This window comes from Capricornis sumatraensis, chromosome 10 (genome assembly GCF_032405125.1).
Source record: "Capricornis sumatraensis isolate serow.1 chromosome 10, serow.2, whole genome shotgun sequence".
NCBI classification, from domain to species: Eukaryota; Metazoa; Chordata; class Mammalia; order Artiodactyla; family Bovidae; genus Capricornis; species Capricornis sumatraensis.
The window spans coordinates 101560531-101582154 of NC_091078.1; the positions used below are offsets into that span (position 1 = coordinate 101560531).

At 55.9% G+C, this 21624-nt stretch overlaps 1 long non-coding RNA gene across 2 annotated transcripts; it reads right to left on the reverse strand.

Annotated features, from left to right (window-relative positions):
- Positions 1–12929: 12929 nt before the first annotated feature.
- LOC138087643 (uncharacterized) lies at positions 12930–19241 on the reverse strand. Of its 2 annotated transcripts, none has more exons than XR_011145484.1 (3): positions 19065–19241; positions 16328–16526; positions 12930–13323 (listed from the first exon to the last, which is right to left on the reverse strand). It is a non-coding gene; the product is annotated as an uncharacterized lncRNA (long non-coding RNA). The 2 variants fall into 2 exon arrangements; XR_011145483.1 differs by lacking the exon at positions 12930–13323 and adding an exon at positions 15880–16067.
- Between the last annotated feature and the right edge of the window lie 2383 nt (positions 19242–21624).

Here is a 21624-nt window from a genome sequence, read left to right on the forward strand (position 1 = left end):
GGACGGAGGAGCCTGGCGGGCTACAGTCCATGGGTCGCAGAGAGTCAGACGCGACTGAACACACAGGCACACAAGACTGCCTTTTCGTTTTTAGGAGGGAGTCCTCTAGAGGCAGGACCTTCCAAATGCAGCACCTGATGACCCGAAATAGGTATAATCATCCATGTCCATTTTGTTAATAAACAGATGTTACGATGGGACTAAAAACTTGCTTAGTAAAACATGTACCATTTGAAGTTCTGCATTCATGCAAGGAGTTATCTTGTATTATGGTATTGATGTAATAGTTCTGTGATGGTTTTTTTTTTTTTTTTAATGATATCTGGGAGGCCTCTGGAAATGGAGAAGCTCTGATCTCGCCTTCGACAGGGCACCGAACGGGGTCCTCCTGATTTTGATCCTTCACACCCCTCCCATCTGAATGTCAAGATGTGTAGGTCACTCTTCTGGGTTGCTAGCTCTGTGCCTCCCCTCCCATCTATCAGCTAGAGTATCTCACCCACCTTGATCCTGCCTGGCAGATGATGTGAAAGGAAGAGACGCCTCTTACGAAAACTTTTTAAATTGCTGTGAGAATGCCCTTGCTGCTGCTAAGTCACTTAGTCGTGTCTGACTCTCTGTGACCCTGTGGACTAGCCTGCCAGGCTCCTCTGTCCCTGGGATTCTCCAGGCAAGAATACTGGAGTGGGTTGCCATCCCCTCCTTCAGGGGATCTTCCCAACCCAGGGATCGAACCCACGTCTCTGTGTCTCCTGCATTGGCAGACGGGTTCTTTACCACTAGCGCCCCCCTGGGAAGCCCCTTAAGCTGCTTGAAATATGGACCAGCCTGCTATGTGCAGATGCTAAGCTGGCCAGTCTCAATGGGCCCTAAGTAAGCTACACCATGAGTGACAAGTCCTAGAGTTTTCACAGTGAACCCTGACAGCAGATGATGGATAATTTCAAAGCCTGATATATTATCATCCATTAAAAACATGGGAGTATGGAAGACTAGAAATGGGCTTCCCTCATAAATCTGTGAAGCTGTGGTGTAGAAAACAGACTAGGGAGGCAGGGAATGAGCGTGTGACCAACTAGAAAGTGTCTGCCTTACCTGACGGTCAACTGTGTTATTTTTAAACTATGAGCTAAACTAAACTCCTAGCCGACTTGTGACCCCAAATCTTGCTGAGGAAGAGCTGCTAACATTCACTGAGTCTTTATCGAACGCTGGGCTTAAAGGCTTGGTACTTGACACACAAGCACTGTGCTTAGTTGCTCGGTCGTCTCTGACTCTTGGCGACCCCATGGTCTGTCGCCCGCCAGGCTCCTCTGTCCATGGGGATTCTCCGGGCAAGAATACTGGAGTGGGTTGCCATGCCCTCCTCCAGGGGATCTTCCTGACCCAGGGCTTGAACCTGGGGCTCCTGCAGTGCAAGCAGATTCTTTACCAACAGGGCCACCGGGGAAGCCCAAGGGACGCAGAGCTCTCAATTCTTCCTGAGGCTCTTACACAGGCCTTGTCATCCTCACCGTCTAGCTGAGAAGCAAAGCTTGAGCTAACGCTTGCCCAGAGTTACACTGTTCAGTTCAGTCCAGTCGCTCAGTCGTGTCTGACTCTGCAACCCCATGAATCGCAGCATGCCAGGCCTCACATCCATCGAGTCAGTGATGCCACCCAGCCATCACATCCTCAGTCGCCCCCTTCTCCTGCTTCCAATCCCTCCCAGCATCAGAGTCTTTTCCAATGAGTCAACTCTTCGCATGAGGTGGCCAGAGTACTGGAGTTTCAGCTTTAGCATCATTCCTTCCAAAGAAATCCCAGGGCTGATCTCCTTCAGAATGGACTGGTTGGTTACACTGTTAGGAAGTGGTAAATGAATGGAGTGGAAAATAGGTCTGTGCAACATATGTAACAAAAGATGAGTGTCCACAAAGGGTTAATGGAAACTGAGAAAATCGTCAACCAAGTAGAAAATGGGTGGAGGTTCCCAGGAAAAGGAATGAATCACCAATAAGTATTCAAAAGAAAGTGTTCAGCCTCATGGGTAAAGCAGTGCGTTAAATGGGGGAAAAGGTCCATGGTGAAACAGAATATTGTCCACTTCTGTGCAAAGTATTGGGTTGGCCAGAAAGTTCCAAACAAACTTTTTGGCCAACCCAGTAGTTTTGTTTGCATAACTCTTATGTATGTAAGTATATAGAAATGAAAACCACATTAAAACTGTTCCCAGTAATTACTTCTGGGAAAGGGAGTGGGAGGGATGGTGATGAAAAAGGACTTTGATGTTTGATTGTAAAGTATGAGTCTCTTAAACATGAATGTAGCTGTGTATCTTTAAAAAAATCAAAACTTTTTTTTTTTTAAGTAATAGGTCCATTGAGAAGCAGGAAAGAGTTGACAGTGTTTCCTCATGCCAGATTGTAATTTAGGTTTGCCTTAGAAGGAGATCCGAGCTAAGTTTGGACCACCCATTGGGTTTCTTCCCAGCCTGGATTTCTGGGTGTGGTGGTCAGATGGATGTCCCCCTCGGGGGCGGGGGGGGGGTGCCTGGGCCAGGGGTACGTGGGGCGGTGGGCTTGCAGCAGCTGCTGCCACCTTGAATTATCCTCCAGCCTTTGGGAGCCACTCCGTGCACCAGGCGGGGCAGTGGAGGTGTGCTTCTCGGTCAAGGGGGTGGAGCCTGTGTTGTAACAGAGCCAGGAGCCACGTGTGGGGGCGGAGAGGAGGCAGCTGTTCTGAGCCAGCAGTTGGGAAAGGCTGGAGGAGGAGGCGTGGTGTCTGGGCTGAGAGACGATGGGTTTCTGGTTGGTGGAGATGAGTGAGGGGGGCCTTGCACACTGAAGGAACAGTACTGTCAAACACCACCCCGGTGACAAAGGCCAAGGCGAGTGGTTTCAGCAGCGGTTGAGAGCCTCGGTCGGCTGCAAGCATGCTGGAAGAACGTGTGAATCAGAGACAAAGTTAACAGCAGTTCTGAAAGATTCTGAATGCCCTGCTGAAGGTTTACCCTGTGGCTGCAGGAAGCTGTCAGGGTGCAGTGACCCACCCTGTGTTTAAAGGCAACTCTAGCCCTTTCGCAATGAACCAGTAGCCTCTTTCTCATGGCATTTGGCTGGCTGAGAAACGCTGTCCAAGGTATTTGGTCATTTGCCTTTTTGATCCTATAATGGAAGAAGCTCAAGTTTTGCTTTGATCTGCTAGGTAAGGGTATGGTGAGAGCATAGGAAGCTCAGAGTTCAGTTCATATACGTAAATGGGAGTCACTTCTGGCCTGAGAACCCTTAAAGGGATCGTCTACATCAGGAGTCCTTAACAGCTTATTTAGGCTTCTGCATTAAAGAATGCTTAAAAATGTCCAAAGGAATATTCGTTTAGAAGACTCATTTCAGTAGCTGTTGAGACAGTTAAAAGGTACAGCAAACCACGAAGAAAATCCATTATAATAACCACTATACCTTAGAGGTTGTAAGGATGAGGTTAAATAATTGCACAGTACCTCTCCCAGCTCCACAAATGGTCTCGATTCTTCATGCTATTATTAATAGACTGAGGACATTTTGAGGACACGGACCTCTCTCACTCATCTGGATCCCTTCAGATTATGTCCCGTCTCTCATTCTTATCTGATGAAGGAACCAGTAGCCAGAATCTGGGCTCTCTGTTGCCAGCTCTAGATCGTAAGTTGGCTTGGGGGGTTAAAAAAAAAAAATCAGTATGTGTCAACAATACTGTGACCATGGGAACAGCAAGAGAGAGCATCCCGTCCACAGAGAGCAGAAACTAGCAGATGGATGTGAGTACATGGCCCAGGGGCTGACGACAGACTCCACTGGGGACTCTTTTCATATATTTGTTTATTATGTATTTGGCTGCCTGGGATCGTTGGCTGTGGTAAGCGTGAGGCTTCTCTCTAGCTGTGGCGCAGGGGCTTAGTTGTCCCCGAGGCACGTGGGATCTTACTTCCCTGGCCAGGGATCGAACCGGTGTCCCCTGCATTGGAAGGCAGAGTCTTAACCACTGGACCACCAGGGAAGCCCCCACTGGTGACTTCTTAACCACAGGTAAGGGTGGTGCTCTGTCCGTGGCCATGTCCTCAGTGCCTGGTTTGGCGCCTGGCACAAGGTGAGTGCTCTTTGAAAAGTGGAATTTTAGGTCATTTCAAAGAGGGCCAGTGGGACCGAATCCAGGCGCTCTTAACGCTGTGACTGAAGACTGAGTTCTCCATTAGGCTCAGGAGTCACTCGGTGGCGCTGTGTTTCCTGGTAGAGATACAGAAGCCTCTCATAATCCTTGATTGGCGATGTGAGAAAGTAAAGATAAATGTAAACTTCTCCCAAGTTAAAAAAAAAGGTGGAGTTTTTTAATTGCTACATATAGAATCCCTAGTCTGTGCCAGGCACCGTGGCACTTGTTCTATTTCTAATTCTTAACAGTTGCTCTGAAGAGGAGATGGTGTGTAATCGCCATGTTGCACATGAAAGCAAACTCAGATAGGTGTTTAGGTTTTATTCTCTGGGCCGGTCATTTCACTCATAAATGGCAAAGGCAGAATTTGGCCTCAGAGACCCTGAATCTCACTGCTTCATGCACCAGAAGCATTTTTTTTTCCCCTGTTACATTTTCAGTGGGTATCTTCCAGAACATAAACACTTCCTGCTGAAATTCATTTAATTATCATGGCCAGCTTGCCAGCCCAGAGAAGCTGAGTTGGGTAATTGGAGTGTTATGCTATTTTCCCCTGCCCTAAAGTAGCCCAGACTACTGTACTTAATCTTTTTGGAAAATAGAAGCTTTATTGAGGGAACATGCGGTTTACTCGTTTAAAGCGTTCTGCTCAGTGGTCTGCTGATGCGTCCAGCATCACTAATCCCAGACCATTTCCATCACCTAGAAAACCTTCCACCCATAAACTGCCACCCCGCCACTCTCCCAACCCGAAGAACACTAATCTACTTCCTGTCTATAGGCTTGCCTCTTCTGGACATTTTACATAAATGGAATCACACAGCACATGGTCCCTGGCGACTGGCTTCTTTCACGCAGGACGTTGTCAAGGATCCTCTGTGTGGCCACGTTTCAGCGCCTCATTCCTTTTTGCTGCTGAATAATATCGCATTGTGTGGACACACGTTTCTATCCATCCATTGGCTGGTGGGTATTCGGGTTGTTTCCACTGTTTTTCATGGGCTTCCTAGGTGGCTCAGTGATAAAGAAATCTGCCTGCCGATGGAGGAGATGCAAGTTCAACCCCTGGGTCAGGAAGATCCCCGTGGAGAAGGGAATGGCAACCCACTCCAGTATTCTTGCCTGGGAAATCCTAGGGACAGAGGAGCCTGGCGGGCTGTAGTCCACGGGGTCGCAGAGAGTGTCAGACACGAGTGAGCGACTTTCACAAGTTTAACTGGGTCCTCAATGACCAGGACTTATTGGGTCCCCATCAATAAGTACGATAGGTGTTTGGGCTTTGTGACTGCTGATCAAGCAGCTTTGAGACTCTTGGTGCTTAGCACCAAGATTTTATTTAAAAGAGAGAGGAAGGAGAGAGAGAGAAGAAAGCCTGGCTTCCCACAAGCAGTGTTCCCCAACGCTCCCTTCACGCCTTGTCCTCTTTGCTCGTCTTCTCCTTCTTGCAGTAACCTCCCCCAGCCCTGTTTGTCTGCCTGACAGCTCCTACTCTTGTATTTAACTCTTTATTTAGGAATTTTTCAAACAGGGACCGTCAGTAAATAGTGTCCTAAACCTCAGTCATCAGTCACCAACTTGTGGTCAGTCCTCCTCATCCACACACCTGCCTTCCCCTCCCGTCTCTCTTCAAACTGGATCCTTTGGGAGGAAATAACCAGGTAGCATACATTATTTGTCCTTTTGGGGTTTTTTTCTGCTCAAAAAAATTTTTTTTTTAAACTATGGTGAAATTCACATGACATAAAATGAACCTTTTTTCCCCCCCCACCCCTCATTTCAAATGAGTTGGTTGAATTTCAGGTGGTGCAGAGATCAGGATAGAACACAGACTTAAGAACACACTTTGGCAGGATTCTGGACTGGGTTTATGTGCCTCTCATGGCTGAGGTAGAAATGGCTGAGAAAAACTAAAGACAAGATGAACCAGTGTGGGATTTTTTTTCCCACGAGAGTTTATTCTTACATGTAGAATAGGTTCCATGACAACACTTCCTTCTAGACGTCGGTGGCAGCAGATACTGTGCCACCGACGAATGGCACAGCGAATCCAGGCATTTGCACAGGAATGGAACTAAGGGCCATCGTCGCCTCAGGCACAAGGACCAGCTTCCCTTTTGGGCGGATTCCTCGACTCCACCGGGGGCCGGGGGCCTTTCCCCGAGGCCTTCGCTTTCAGCTCCTTCCCCTCTTCCTCCTGCTTGCGCCTGAACGCCTTGTCTTCCTCCTCCACCTCCTCGATGCTGCTTCAGCTGCGTCTCGGGCTTCCTGCCGCCTTCGCGGCCCCACGCGGCTCCTGCCACTGAAAGGAACCGGGTTACAGAGACCGGCTCGGTGGCGTTCGGCGGGGCTGGGGCCAGAGCGCTGCACGTCGCCGCCTCCGCCTCGCGTGACAGCCGTGTCCTCGCCCCGGCGGGAAACGCCGAGCGGACGCGCGGGAGTGCCCCCGCGCCCCCGCCTCCGCACGCCGCGACCACCGCCCTGGGCTGGGTCCCCGGATGTTCTCTGCAAGTGCAGTCGCCCCAAACGGGGCCTCTCCGGCTGGCTGCTTTCCTCGGCGCGCTTCCAGCGCTCCCCCGCGCTGTGGCCTGGATCGGCACTCCTGCCCGCGGCAGAAGCAGAGCCTGTCGCGGAGGCCCGCGCGCTTCGCCGCCTGATGGCCGGTGGGACCGGTTCCACCGTCTGGGTGCTGTATGTTATACAGACACCCTGCGGCCTTGGGCGCGGGCCCGCACGCACTGGTTGGAGTCCCTGTTTTCAGTTCTCTCGGGGTGTCCGCCTACGAGCGACCTTGCCGGCTCACGCGGCAATTCTATGTGTGACCTGGGGACGTGAGCAGCCTGTCCCCTGTGGAGCCTGCCCTGACTCCCCCACGCACACTCGGGGGACGCCGGCTTTGCCAGCCCCTCCGTTACAGCAGCCCCCTCAGCGAATGACGTCTTTGGTTTACGCGTGGTTTTTGCCACGCCATGTGGCTTCCTCCGGTAACCAAGCCCTGGGTTAGGAAACACCCTCCTCTGTCCCTTCTCAACGCCATTCAGGTGCAGTAATCCCATGATCCTGGCTCAGGAGACAGACGAGTAATTCCAGGCAGGGCAATCCGCGTCGGTCCGGAGGCTCTTGCTGGCTGAGTTGGGAAAGAGGAACTCTTCTGTTTGTATTCGACAGGGACCCTGTGTGTCCAGGGCTGCCAGGAACACAGCCCAAGGTCAAGAGGGAGGGAGGCAAGGCCGAGACAAGGACAAAGCAGGTTCCCGTCAAACCAGTTTGACTCCTGATGCAGCCGAGGTTGAAGCCAGTTTCCGTTCTAGAAGCTCCCGGTTCAGGAGCCAGTGCCTGTGTGCTCACACGCTTCAGTCGTGTCCAGCTGTCTGCGACCCTGTGGACTGTCACCTGCCAGGCTCCTCTGGCCATGGGATTATCCAGGCAAGAATACTGGAGTGGGTGGCCATGCCCTCCTCCAGGGGATCTTCCCAACCCAGGGATGGAACCCGTGTCTCTTATGTCTCCTGCCTTGGCAGGCGGGTTCTTTTCCACTAGTGCCACTGGGGAGGCTCTCGTGGACCAGTAAATTCCCTTTCTTGCTGAAGCTAGTTTGAGTTGGGCTTTGTTGCCCGCAGCCAGGAGATGCACGTGACGGTGGACTCGTGAGAGACTGTCCGCCAGTCCCCTCCCTCCTGGGACCACAGCGCCCCACGCTTCAGCCATGCTGTCTGCGCGGGAGTGGCCGCATCGTCAGAATCGAGCGAGGGACCGGGAGGGGCAGTTCCAGTTCTTGGGTTGTGGAAGCAGGTGAGTGTGACGTCTGTGAGAGCTGTCGGCTGGGGGAGAGTCCACACAGGCAAAGAGAGGTGAGGCTGGGCACAGCCCGGCACCTCGGGCCCCGGCCCAGCTCTGCAGCCGGCCACACGGTCCCCGCCGGGGTTCACTTGTGTAGGACGTACCTATGCTCCTCTTAACTAGACACCCTTTGGGGGCCCAATCTAAGAAGGAACTGTGTGGAAGTTCCAACACCCAGCTGTGTTTTTTGAGCTATAAAAATGGCCGTATCACATGGCGCAGTGTCCAGTGAACAGTATTCTGCTGATGAGGTCAGAGAGGTCAGGGTCTTGCCCGAGGGACTGCGTGTGCGCTCTGTCGTGTCTAATTCTCTGCGACCCCGTGGGCTGCAGCCCGCCAGGCTCCTCTGGCCGTGGGATTCTCCAGGCAAGAACACTGGAGTGGGGTGCCATTCCCTTCTCCAGGGGCTCTTCCTGGCCCAGGGATCAAACTCGTGTCCCCTGCATGGAAGGCAGATTTTTTTTTTTTTACTGTCTGAGCCACCAGGGAAGCCCAGGAGGGTGTCGTGAGTTACCTCGTCAGGTACCCAGATCAGCAGCCAAGAGGCAGTAGATACTCAGCGGAAGTCCAGCAGCCCTGCTGGTGTCCTGGACGCCCGTTGCCTTGCCTGACAAAGCGCTCGCTGTCGCCTCCACCCCTTCTCAAGCGCTGTTCTTCCGGCCCCCTCCTCCATCCGTCTGCTCAGGCGTTTTCTTCCTTCAGAGAGCCCTGCTTCTCAGAAGTCTTCTTTGACCAGCCCTTCTCTCCACAGCCCCCAGACAGACCAGGAAGCCGTCTTCAGTCCCTTCTCCGTGTCTGGGGCCCGGCGGCAGCTGAGCAGGGCTCTGGGATCCCACCATGAGCAGTGGTTGAGCAGTTACATAACTGTCAGCCTCGCTGGGGCTGTGAGCGGACCTGGGAGGGGCCGGTTCCTCTGCTCCGAGACCTCGGGCTCTCACTGTTCTCAGGTGTGAAGCAGTTAGCAGTTGAGGTAGACATCTCCCGGACATGGGACAAGTACCCAGAGGAGCCTGCGTCTGCAGGGAGCCCGGCCTGACACTTCAGAGCCAGCTGCCTGGACCCACCCATCGGAGAACTGCAAACTGCTTAGCTGGCAGCCCCTGGGAAAGAATTCAGAAACACCGCACCCTCTTACACGTTCAAAAATTGACATCGACGATGTCAAAGCCAAAGTGGGGGCACAGGGTTTACTTTTCGGGGCATGTTAAATATTGACACTGTAAGCTTGAACTGTTTGATCACTCCACGGTACACATCCCGTGAAGCTGAAGAGCATAGTGGCCCCGTGTACACTCATGTAGACAGCACGCAAACCAGCTCCTCTGTATTAATGAGGATTCGTGTCAGTTTCTCTGAAACTTGTCTTCAGTTCCACTCCTCTCACTAAGTTTTAGCCCAATGTAATTTATTCTTGTGGGTTTCCCTGGTGGCTCAGCGGTAAAGAATCCACCGCCAGTGCAGGAGACACAGGTTTCATCCCTGGGTCCCTGGGTCAGGAAGATCCCCTGGAGAAGGAAATGGCACCCCACTCCAGAACTCTTGCCTGGAGAATCCCATGGACAGAGCCTGGTGAGCTGCGGTCCATGGGGTCGCAGAGTCAGACACCACTTAGTGACTAAACAACAACATACACTTTAAAAATATATATATTTATTCAACTTTGCTGGGCCTTAGCTGTGGCGTGTGGGATCTGGTTCCCTGACCAGGGATTGAACCCGGGCCCCTTGCATTGGGAGTGCAACGTCTTAACCACTGGACCCCCAGTATATCCTCATGCCTGAAAGTCGCTTACTGATCATACCATCTTCTCTGTGACAACAACTATGGATGTAAACCGGTTTTAAATTTTTAAAAATTTTCTGTGCTCCTAAGTTACTAAGTGCAAACTGTTATTCTGCAAAGGTATGATTACAAATACTAGTACGTGACTGATCAAAACTGTAAATATAAGTTTTGATAGATACTGATGACACAAAGTATTATTTCACATGACATTTGTAATGGTTTAACTGGATTTCCCCCGACTTGTGTACCAGTGGAGAAGTATCTACAGCTCCATCTCTTCTTCATTCTTATTTTTACGGCTATAAGCACTCAGAAATCTTGTCACATAAATAAGGAACAGAAAAGGAAGGAGTCCTGGAGGAACGTTAACCATGTTACCTCCGTTTGCATTTTACACCAGAAGTCAATAGTAATCCATCAGAAAGAGTTATTTTTTGTTGCCACCTGGTGATTGGCATTATTATGTGTGCATGATTCCATTTTTCTTAATAAAAGTTAAAGACATTATGATGACTCTCTGTTAGTTGACAAAAGGATTGGGTTCTCCTGCCATTTGGCTGCAAGCAAGAAATGGAAGCCACTGGACTGGCCAGAGGATTTATCTCCTAGTACTGGCAGCCCTTAGAGCCCTTCTCCCTCTCCAGACCCAGTACAGGACTTCCCCTGGCCTTGCCAGCTGGGGGCATTTGCCATTGTTTTCCAAAGCAAGAAGCTGTTTCCTCAAGGAGTCATTTGAAACCCTTGGTGAATGGCTGGGGAGCAGCCCTTGGCCAAGGACCTGGACAAATGGGTTCAGGCCAGGAAGAATGAAAAAGAAAGACTCCATCTCAGGCTGTAAGTGCATTCTCTGGCCCGCTCCGCCTCTCCCACACACCCTGCCCAGAATCTGCTACCTTTCAGTAGAGAAGACCTGAGTGGGACCTGCCCCGGGGGCGTGTGGTTAAGGAGGGTGAGGCTGGAACATGCATCTTTTTCAAATACTTCAGCCTGAGAAGGCTTAGTGAATACATTTCATTTAACATAAAAACGAACAACTAAATGTGATCCGGGATTTGGAATGCAGATGGGGTACCGGAATGCTATAAAAGGCCTCGTTGGGACAACTGGCAATATTTGAATAATATTTTGCAGAGTACATAATAGTCTTGCATCACCATTACATCGCCTGATCTTGAAAGCCCTACTGCGGTTGTGTAATAGGATGTCCTTGTTCTTGGGAAAAACACACTGAAGGATTTAGGGTTCAAGGGGCAGCACGTCTGCAATTTACTCTCCCCATGCTTGGGGTGGAACTTGAATATACATAGAGGGGGGTCCGAATGCTAACACTTGATGAATCTTAGTTAAGAAAGTCCTAGAGTCCTCTGTACTAGTCAGAATTTTTCTGTAACTTCAAAAACGATTCAGAAGACTCTGGCGCTTCAAGCCCGGTCTCTGTCGCCGCCTAGCGGCTACTGAGGGGATCGCACCCTCCCTGGCGGAGACGTTTAAACTCCCGGCCTCTGGCAGCGGCTCCCGGCGGATCAGAGATTCCCGCCCAGGGCATCCATCCCTGGCTGGGCAGGTTTGATTTTCCATTCCTAGGTCCATCCGCCATCTGTGAACCATTGCAGGCGCCTTTCTTGTGCAACCAAGGTGAGGTCACGGTAATGTTGGTTGGAGAGGAGTCAGTTTCAGAGCGTCTTCCAACCCAGATGCTTTCTGCAACCAGGGAAAGCCAGGCCGGGAGAGGGCACGTCGTCGTCGAGCGTAGCGGGAAACGAAGCCTTCCTGACTTCTCTATTCTCAGCAAACTGCCGGCCCGTCTCTTCATCGAGTTTGACTCAGATGCAGCCCCTAAAGTCTGGGCTCCCACGAGTCGGCTCTCTGACTTCACTCCCTCCCACCAGGCGCCTCCGCCAGCCGGCCTCGGACCGGGGTCTCGGTCCACACGGCTCCTCTGCCCCGACTGCGCCCCACCCCTTCCCCCCGGGCTGCCTCTTCCTCCCGTGCTTTCTGCCAGGACGTCACCTGCCCAGAGCCTCCGGTGACCACCCCTCTCGCTGAGCCTTCCCTCGCCGGTCTCCCAGCTTGTGCAACCGTGCAGTCACTTACTTGTCTAAACGATGCTCTGCGCCCCCTCTGCCCCCGCCCCACACTGGAATGGGAGCCCCCTGCAGACGAGACCCTCTCTTGTTTCCCTCGTTCAAAGCGGGGGCGCTGGCAAGGACAGCGAGGTTTGCCCCGTCTCCCCGATTCCCCAGCTTTGCAGCCACGTGACCCTCGGCGAGGGAATATCTCCTGCCACCCCACCCACCCACCCGCCAGCGGCGTCTGTGATTTCGGAGGGGCTCAAAGCCCCAAGGGGAAGGGGGAGCGGGTGGCCGAGTGACCTCTGGGGACGGCGCGGCGGGGCGCGCAGGGCTCGGTCCCGGCGCTGGCCTCCCTCCTGCAAACGAGGAGGGGAGGGCACGGGCAAGGGGAGGCGCCACTGCGCGACCCGGGGGACCCCCAGCCCCGGGCCCTCGGAGGGTCCCACCCCCAGGACAATGCGGGGCGGGACCGGAGCGGACGTGCGGACAATGGCCCTCGCCCACCCGGCGCCGCTTCCGGCCTTTCCCAGCCCCGGCGGGCGGGAGCGGGCACCGGGGAGGCCGGCGCGGCTCTCGGGGCCACGCGTCCCGGGCCCGGGAGGGACTAGGCAGCACCCGCGCGTGGAGCCTTCCGCGGCCCGCACGACTGCGGCGCCCTAGGAGATGAGCACCCCCCTGCCCCGTCCCGCAAGTGGCCGACAAAGGGAGTGGTGGCTTTAAAAAAAAAAAGGTTTTCCTTTGTTTTTTTATTATCGAGATGTAATTTAGCTAGAGGGAAACGGACAGATGTCAAACATGTGAATGTTTACAGGGTTATACCCTGGAGAAGGAAATGGCCACCTAGCCCAGTATTCTTGCCTGGGAAATCCCATGGACAGAGGAGGCTGGGGGGACTACAGTCCATGGGGCCCCAAAGAGTCTGAGCGACTGAAAAACGACAACTATCCTTATTCATGAGGGCTCCACCTTCACGACTACTCACGCTGCGAAAGATCCCACCCTCCTAATGCAATCACATTGTGGATTAGGACTTAACAGATGAATTTGAGAGGGGGACCGCGTTTGACCCACAGCAGAGCCTCCGGAAGAGTCATTGAAAAACAAAGAAGGAAAGAGGGGAATGAATACAGGTGCTGTCTAGAAGCCCAGGAGGTGGAAGGCAGGCAGCAATCTCATTCATCCGGCAGGCAGGCAGGCAGGCCCTGCTCAGGCCATGCTGCGGAGACACCTCCTGAACCTGGGCAGCACCTGGAGGCCTGGCCCTGCCTCCCTTGTGCTCTGAGTTTTGGAAGATGGGGAGGTGGGGCTAGGAGGGGCCTGCCTCCCAGTGTTCAGCAGGTCTTCGTTGCACATGTGCTGTGTGCGGGCCACTCTGGCACGGAGCGCCAGCCGCTGCCCTGGTGGAGGTGTCAGTCCGTCAGGAGAGGTGGTTGGCAGCTCCGATGAGCCGGGAGCGCCCCTGTGGAGGGGGCCGTGGGAGCAGACATTCGAGTGATGAGAAGGCAGCAGCCCCAGGGCAAGGGCGTAAGAGGCAGAGGGAACAGCAAGGGCCAAGGCCGGGGGCTGAGAGCATGCCAGGTGGACTGAAGAGAGCGCGCGGGGGCAGCGGGAGGGGTCAGGACCAGCCAGGGCGCCAGGGGAAGAGGGCACCTTGGCTGGCTTCGGGGGCAGAGACAGAGTACCACCGCATGGCAACAGAAATTTCTTTTCCTGCAGTTCTGGAGGCTGGAGTGCTTCCCTGATGTCTCACACAGAAAACCATCTGCCTGCAACTGGACCCCTGGGTCAGGAGGATCCCGTGGAGAAGGGAATGGCTTACCCACACCAGTATCCTTCCCGGGAAAGCCCACAGGCAGAGGAGCCTGGCGGGCTACAGCCCATGGGGTCACAAAGAGCCCCACCGGGCTCACTGGAGGCCAGAAGTCCAAGGTCAAGGCATCAGCGGGTTTGCCTTCCCCTGACGTCTCTCTCCTTGGCCTGCAGATGGCCCCCTTATCACTCTGTGCGGAGACTTGTCTGTGCCCCAATCTCTTCTTATAAGGACACTGGTCCCGTTGGCCTGGGGCCCTCCCATATGACCTCAACTTAACCACCCCTTGAAAGGCCCTGTCTCCAAATCCAGTCACATTCCGAGGTGCTGGGGGGTGGGACTTGAGGATGTGAATCTGGGGACACAATTCAGCCCCTGACAGATGGCTTTTGCTCTCGGGGAGGTGGGGGCCTGGCTGAGTGTTGTGCGAGAAGAGACGAGATCTGATTTGCATATTAATAAGGATCCCTCTGGCGCCAAGGCGGGCGGGGAATAGACTAGGTGGGGGGAGGAGGATGGGGGGCTGAGACCAGTGAGGCTGGACTGCCCAGTCCAGGCTGGAAGCTGGTGGCCGGACCTGGGTGGCATGGTGGGTGGGGAGCAGCAGCCAGACTCTTTGTTCCAGGGTGCGGGGCCAGGAGGCTTTCCCAAAGGACGCAGCTGGGAGGGCGCAGCAGAGGAGGGTGGGGTGGGGCCCTGGCTTCCTTATCCAGCAGGTGCCTACTGTGTGCAGCCCTGGCCCGAGGAGAGGAGAGGCAGGCGAGGCCCCGGGCCTGCTGACTCCAGCTGACTTCTCCTCCTCTGGCACTTCCTTCCCAGCTCCTGGCTGTGGATCCTGACCCCCCCACTTGGACAAACATCTTGCGGCCGTTTCCTCCTCGCCTGCCCGGAGCCCCGGCCCGGCCTGAACAAACACTCGGGACCTGTGCTTCCGGCCTCAGCTCTGGGAAAAGCCCGGCCAGGGGCTGCTGAGGTCAGCCCCGGAGGGAAGTGGGAAGCGGGGCGCCGGGGCCCCCACATGGGGTCCGGTGTGGCCGGCCTTGGGCGCGTCCTGTGCTTCATTGACCCCATCCATAAAATGGGCCTAATCACGCCCACCTCAGAGGCCCCTAGGGAGACAAGATGCACCCTCTGGGCCTGGCACGAGACAGGGACACTGCCCACTGGGCCGTGAGAGGCCTGGGATGGCAGGAGGCTCCAGGGGACTCGCCCGAGGGACCACAGTGCCAGGAGGGGCCAGACTTAACCCTCCTCCTGTGGCCTCCCACTTCTTGTTCCCATTTCCGAAAAGTGTCCCACCAGGCTGCCGCTCCAGTCCTGGTCCCGACAGAGCCTCCCGTGTGTCACTATCAGAGTTTAGGAGCTAGGTCCGGGTGTGGCAGGAGTGGACGGACAACTCTTGACAATGCAAATAGGCGAAGATGGCTGATTGTGAGGAGCGAGCTCCCCGTCGCTGGACGTATGAGCAGAGCCAGCCGGAAGTGCAGGAGGCAACCCCTGCCAATACTTACTCCTCCGTACCTGCTCCCAATGCCCCGTGGACTGGGAGCAAGCTAGTGCGTTCTGAGGGTCACAAAGATCCAGATTCCAATCCCAGCTCCGCTGTGTTCCCAGCCCCTCAGTTTTATGGGTGTGAAGGGGTCTGAGTGAACTGGCCAAGGAAGGCAACCGGCCTCCACGGTGCTCACCCCACTGAGGGGCTGGCGGAGGCACAGGTCCAAGGGGCGCGGGGTCTCTGCAGGGGATGGGGGTGGCGCCTCCTCCACTCAACCCCCTACTTGAAGGCTTTGCCAGAGAAAGCCTCCCAGCTGGGGTTTGATTTTGATTTTATTTTTGTTTTTCAGGCAGGATCTGGGAGTGGAAACAATGGAATTAATGTGTGTAAGGGTTTTGGTGGGTTTTTTTTTTTTTCTTTTTCTTTTTTTTTTTTTCCTTTGGAGCAGTTTTTCCTCATCTGCGGGGTTGGATTCCCACCTCAACTTCCGGTCTTTGGAGGAGCCGCTGGCAGGAGAGGATGGGCGTGGGCGCGGGGTCGGGGGCGGTCAGGAAGGGGAGAGCTGGGTGGCGGGGCGAGGAGGAATGCAGGGCTCCTTCTCGCCCCTGGGTCTTTGCATCGGCTGTGCCCCCTCACCTCAGCCCCTGCCCCTGTTGGTAGCCTGGTGCCTCCTCCAGGAAGCCCTCCCTGACCTCCCCCACCCAGGCTAAACAAACAACGGGAGTCAGCACCTTCCTGCTCTCATTCATCAGCACTTCATCTTCCACTGCGGGCTGGGCCTGTTGGTTTACAGCTCTCTCCTCTACTCAGCACTCAGGGGACACCAGCCGCGTAGAGCATGGGAAGGGGGACCCGGTCCCTACACTGTGGTCCTCACTGTCCACTCAGGGACCTTGATCTGCGATGGAGAAGGCAAAGGGCGAGTCGGGCGGGGTCCCGGGGTGGGGGTGGGTACAGGCACAGAAGTGGGTACGTTTGGGGAGTGCACAAGGGCTGAACTCTGACAACCCTGGTTGGCAGTCTCCGTAGTGAGTTCCCCTTGAGTCTTAACTTCCTCCTCTGTAAAATGGGGATGACAGCCCTACCCGGCGAAACCAACTTGAACAGGCCCCAGCGCCCGGCCCAGGAGGCACCCTGCAGGTGCTTTAACCAGCTTACCAAGGCGGGCAGCTGGGCTTGGTGCTCAGGTGGTCTGGTCTCTTGGCTGGGAGGGTCCGGAGCATGGAGGGGAAAGCGGAGCCCGAGACCTGTAACTCACAGGGATCCACTCAGCTACCCGTGCTCAAAGTAATGCGACCGGTTCCTCCGCACGCCCACCTCTCCTTCTCCTGGCATCCTCCGCCAGGGGCCGAGGGTCCTGCAAACGCAAACCTCCGGTAAATAACGCTGATTGTAGCATTTACGGGCCTTTTCTGAGGCTCGTCACTCAACCTCTCCGTCCCTCCTCTTAGAGGAGCAAGGCCCTTGCCTCCCATCAAGCCTTGAGGTCCGGAGGCTTGAGGTTCAGTAAAGACAGAGGGACAGGGCTGGATAGTAAAATGGGGGGCAACCTCTAACCGTCACGCGCAGATACTGGGCCCCCACGGAGGATGCTACGGTCCTGCCCGGCCTTACGCATGCGCGTGGCACTGGGTTCCTTCATGTCCGTCAAATAGTAGAGGCAGTGCGTGTGGACCCACGCGTACGTGCCCACGCGTACATGCCCAGGCGTGTGTGCCCAGCGTTAGCTGGCTCCGTCCCAGGTACCCGGGAGAAACTGAGGCACAGAGCAGGGTGGTGACTTGTTGGGGAGCTTCAGAGCTGGGGTTCCACCAGTGCTACCTTTCAGAGGGGACCTGCGGACCAGCCAGGTGAGTCCAGCCGGGAAGTTGTGTCTGAGAGGAGGGTCTGGGGTGGGCAGCGCCGCCCACCTTCTGGGTGGGTGACCCCCGACAGGTGGCCAGCTGTTCTGAGCGTCTGGTACCCCGCCACGGTGGAGTTGAGTCTCTCCCTTGGGGCTGTGGGGCAGCGACAGGGCCTGGGCTGGGCCGAGGTAGTCTCCCCTCGGAGTGCCCGGTCCCCAGGCTCCGGGCCCCACCCTCCTTCCCTTCGTAAGCAGGTGCGAAGGGTGCGCAGCAGGTGCGCTTCTGGCCTCTGATTCTCAACAAATACCCACCATTACCCACATCCTCCCAACCCGTGGCTTTTGTCTTCTGTTGCCTTTAACACAAATAATACACAGGTTTCTCTGATGAAACTTAGAAAATTGAGACTCGAAAGAAAAACTTCAAATTCTCCCCTCCCACCCAGCAAAGCACTCCGGTACATGGGGTGCTAGGAGTGAAGTTCTTGCCTGCCAGTGCAGGAAATGTAAAAGACCCGGGTTCGATCCCTGGGTCAGGAAGATCCCCCTGGAGAAGAGCATGGCACTCTAGTATTCTTGCCTGGACAATTCCATGGACATAGGAGCCTGGCGGCCTCCAGTCCATCGGGTTGCAAAGAGTTGGACACGACTGAAGCGACTTGGCATGCATGCAGGCAGCCAGCAAAGCATCAAGGGTTCACCCTGCCTGATTCTGCCTCTCCCCGACCCTGTAACCCGCGGCGAACACCCTCAGTGGCGGGCTCTCAGGGTGCCCATTGTTAGCTGCATGGCACGTCAAAGCCCTCGATTCCTGTAGGGGCAGGGGATGCCCACCCCTGCCGTGGCATGGAGGGGGAAGTGAGAACGGAGGGGCAGGGACGGGATGGCATGGGTTCAGTTGAGGAAATGAAAGTTCTCCTGCGACACCCCCCCCACCTCTTACAGGATTGACGGCAGCCCACTGGCACCACCCCTTGTCCCGGATGGAGGGTCACATGGTGGTGCCCCCCTACCCGACCAAAACCATATTGGGGCCCCAGGCTGTGATGCCAGGAGGAAGGGGGTTTCCTTGGTCGCTTGCCTGGGGAGCCTCAGCTCAGGGGGGACCGTCCCAGCCTCAGACCCCAGACTTTGACTCTGGCCTGACCAGCCAAGCCTCTTGAGTGAAGACAGGGAAGCCAGGGCCCCGGGGTGGTGGTGGAGGTACTTGTTTGGCTTTACTATTTTCAGATAGAAACTGAACTGGGTCTAGAGCCCAGCCGCGGGCCTCGGACACCTGCCCAGATGTTAGTGGTGGCGGCCTCCTGTCCTCTGTGAGCGCTCTCCCTGGTGGCACCAGGCGGGGTTCGAGTCCCCCGCAGCCCTCTCTGTGGCCATGGCCTTGGCAAGCCCCTGCCTGTCTTTGGGCTTCTGTGAAACGGGGCGGGGGATTGCTCGTGCTCCTCAGGGGAGCAGATGGGATGGGCATCGGTCCCCCCGGGGCAGGCCCTGGCTGGGTGTCAGTTGGGTTGGAAGGTTCGGGCAGGTGGCCTCTCCTGCCCCGCCAACCGACCCCAGGTGCGGAGGGACAATGGGCTGGTGGCTTCATCCGTGTGGAGCTCACCGGCTTCCTCTGGGGCCCCACAGGGCCGCCTGTTCTGCTGGGGAGAGGGTCTCCCCTCCTATCCCCTTCCTCCAGGCCTCCTTCCTGCTTCCCGAGGCACGGCCGGCCCTTCCGTCCAGGCGCTCATCAATCGCGCGCGAGGTGCTGAGCGTCCGGTCGGCCTTCTCGGGCCATGACTCACTTCCTGTTTCCTGGAGCTAGAAATAGCTTCCTCTGGATGCTGGGCCAGTGCTGGGGGCTCCCTCCCCGGCAGCTACTCAAAGTCTCTGCAGCCCACCCCTCGCCAGGCCTGGGTACCCACCACTAAGTCTGTGTTCAGCTGGCCACCAGACCAGCCCAGGGACCCATGCCTTGCTGGCCTGGGTGTAGGAGCGCCCGCTAGGGGTCTAGCCCTGGGGCAGCGGCAGTGAACAAACATATGGAGACCTTCCCCGGGTGTTTACACTCACCAAATAGCCCAGCCACTGGGGTGCTGTGAGCCCTGTGCAGGGAGGGCGTGGGGGCCTCTGCCCACTGTGGAGTCCTCAGGGGTCATGGATGAAGGAAAACAGGTGAGGCTTTACCCCCGAGAGCTTTTGCCGGGTTTCAAGCTGTAGAAAAACCACGTGAAGAGGCTTGCAATTGGACGGTCTCCCCGAGGCTGCTTCATGGAGAAGGGATTCCAGGAGAGGCGGGAAGGGGTGGGGCTTGGACGGATGATGTCGTCTCAGACTGATGGGAGGGGAGGACGGGGTGCCTTCTGGACAAATGGGAGGAAAGGATGGGGTGTCTGGGCACCTCCCAGGTTCTGCCTTCAGTGCCACGTGCGACGCAGTGGAGGCCTGGGCTGGGTCCAGGCGGGGCGACACATTCAGTCCGTGACTGTGAACAAGTCACTCAACTCCACTCTGCCTTGCTTCCCATCTGCAGAATGGGTATAATAGAAGGCCCTCCCTCACGGGCCACTGTTGTGACAAATGAACGTGATCATCCACGTGCAGCTCCTGGGCAGCCTCAGTAAACCGTAGCTGTTTTATTTTCCGCCTTGGGCCCAGTAGGTCTTCTGCTGTGTGCCCGGGGCTGTAAAAAAGGTGATGAGGCTCCAGTGAAGCCGAGAGATGTAGCCTCACCCTCATTTTGCTGAAGGGGAAACAGAGGCTGGGAGAGAAGGGCTCTGTCCAAGGTCCTGCAGCTGGGGAGTGGCGAGGCAGGATGTAAACCTGCTCCCTCAGTTCCCAAAGCTTCCCCACACCGCCTGGGGACCCCAGGGTGTCTGGCCCCTGCCTGTGGCCCTAAGCTGGGAGAATGAGTTGATGCCAGCATGATCAACCCAGCCAAGTCACGTCCTCATAGGAAAATCTGTATTTTTAGACTCACAAACCCTCCCCATGCTAGGGGGATGGGTGTTGGCCTTCCCTGGCAGGTGGGTGAGAGTGCAAGGGGGCATCAGCCGGACACCAGGGCCCTGGAGCTGTGAGGAGTGGGTACTGGCCAAGAAAGTGGCGAGAGGACTGTAGTTCATCTCCTTGCCCATCCATGCACTCATTGCTTCATTCCCTCTCGTGAGCCTGCTCTGAGTCCCTGTGGGGGACCCAGGTATGCCCCCGACACGATCCAGCTCCCGAGACACCCCCCAGTGGGGAGGGAGCCAGAGCAACAGACACATCGTCGCTTGGTGTGGGCGCGTGGGGGGCCGTGGGGGGCCGTGGGGTGCAGAGTGGGAGCACTTACCCAGCCTGGGAGATCAGAGAAGGCTGCCTGGAAGGGGAGAGGCCAGAGCCGACTCTGAGAGGCACGCCTGGAGGCTCAGCCAGGGAGACGGGGAGGAGGGAAGTTTCAGGGTCGTGGTGAAACGTAACATGCATACCAGGACGTGGGTGGGGGGGCTCCCGGGCTCTGGGGACTCAGACTCTGACCTGGAGTGGGGGAGGGATGCGGGAAAGTACTGGTGAGGATGCTGGCTCATCCTGAGCCTCCTGGCTGTGGTCAGTGGAGCCTGCACTTAAGTAAGATGACAGATGGCGTCACCCAAAAGTCCCCAAGGGACCAGTTCCAAGTTCCTCAACTCAGGGGACTGTGGCCAGGCTGAGTAATGCTCACGGGCTGCCCTGCCCGTGGTTAAGGGCTGGACCTTCCAAGGCTTTAGGCTTAATCTGGTGGCTGAATGGTAACAAATCTGCTTGCAATGCGGAGGACCTGGGTTCAATCCCTGGGAATGGGAAGATCCCCTGGAGAAGGAAATAGCAATCCGCTCCAGTATTCTTGCCTGGAGAATCCCATGGACAGAGGAGCCTGGTGGGCGACAGTCCATGGGCCCGCAAAGAGTCAGACACGACTGAAGGACTAATGCTAACTTAACTTCTAAGGCCAGAGGCTGGACACTCAAGGTCACAGGCTGAAGTGCCCAGGACCAGACTGAACCCTCCAAAGCAGAAATTGGGCTCCTGTCGGTTGATAAAAATCTGGCAGTTTGAGGAGGAAATCCTCTAGCAGTCCTAGGGGCAGCAAGCGCAGGCCCAGTGGACACTCCAGAGACCAGAGTCCCAGCGAGAAGTGCACAGGGTGGGCTCTTGTGTCCATCCCCTCATGTCAGCTTGTTACCCGTGTGGAGCTTAGCTTGCACACTCATCCCCCACATGTACACACGACCCCAACGTCCACACAGACACACACACACGTCTCCCCACGTCTGTGCCCATGTTTTCCCTGCTTGGCCCACACCGCTCCCCCCCACACTGATGCGTACACACTGGGAGCCAACCAGAGACGGGCTCCTGCAGGCTGGGGGGATGGGCATTACCAGGGCACGCCCCATGGGCCCCCAATGCTTCTCTCCTGGCAGGTGAACTGATGGGCTGTGGCCCCGCCCACCCTGGGCAGCTGTCCATGAGAAGGCCTCTTCAGAGCCATCGGTCAGCATGGTGCTGTCCCACCTCTGTGAGTTTCAGACAGGGCAGAGTCTGCCCCCAGTGACCAGGGAGGCCCCTCTAACTTAATGCCTCCACAGTGAACTCTGAATCTCCCACCAGC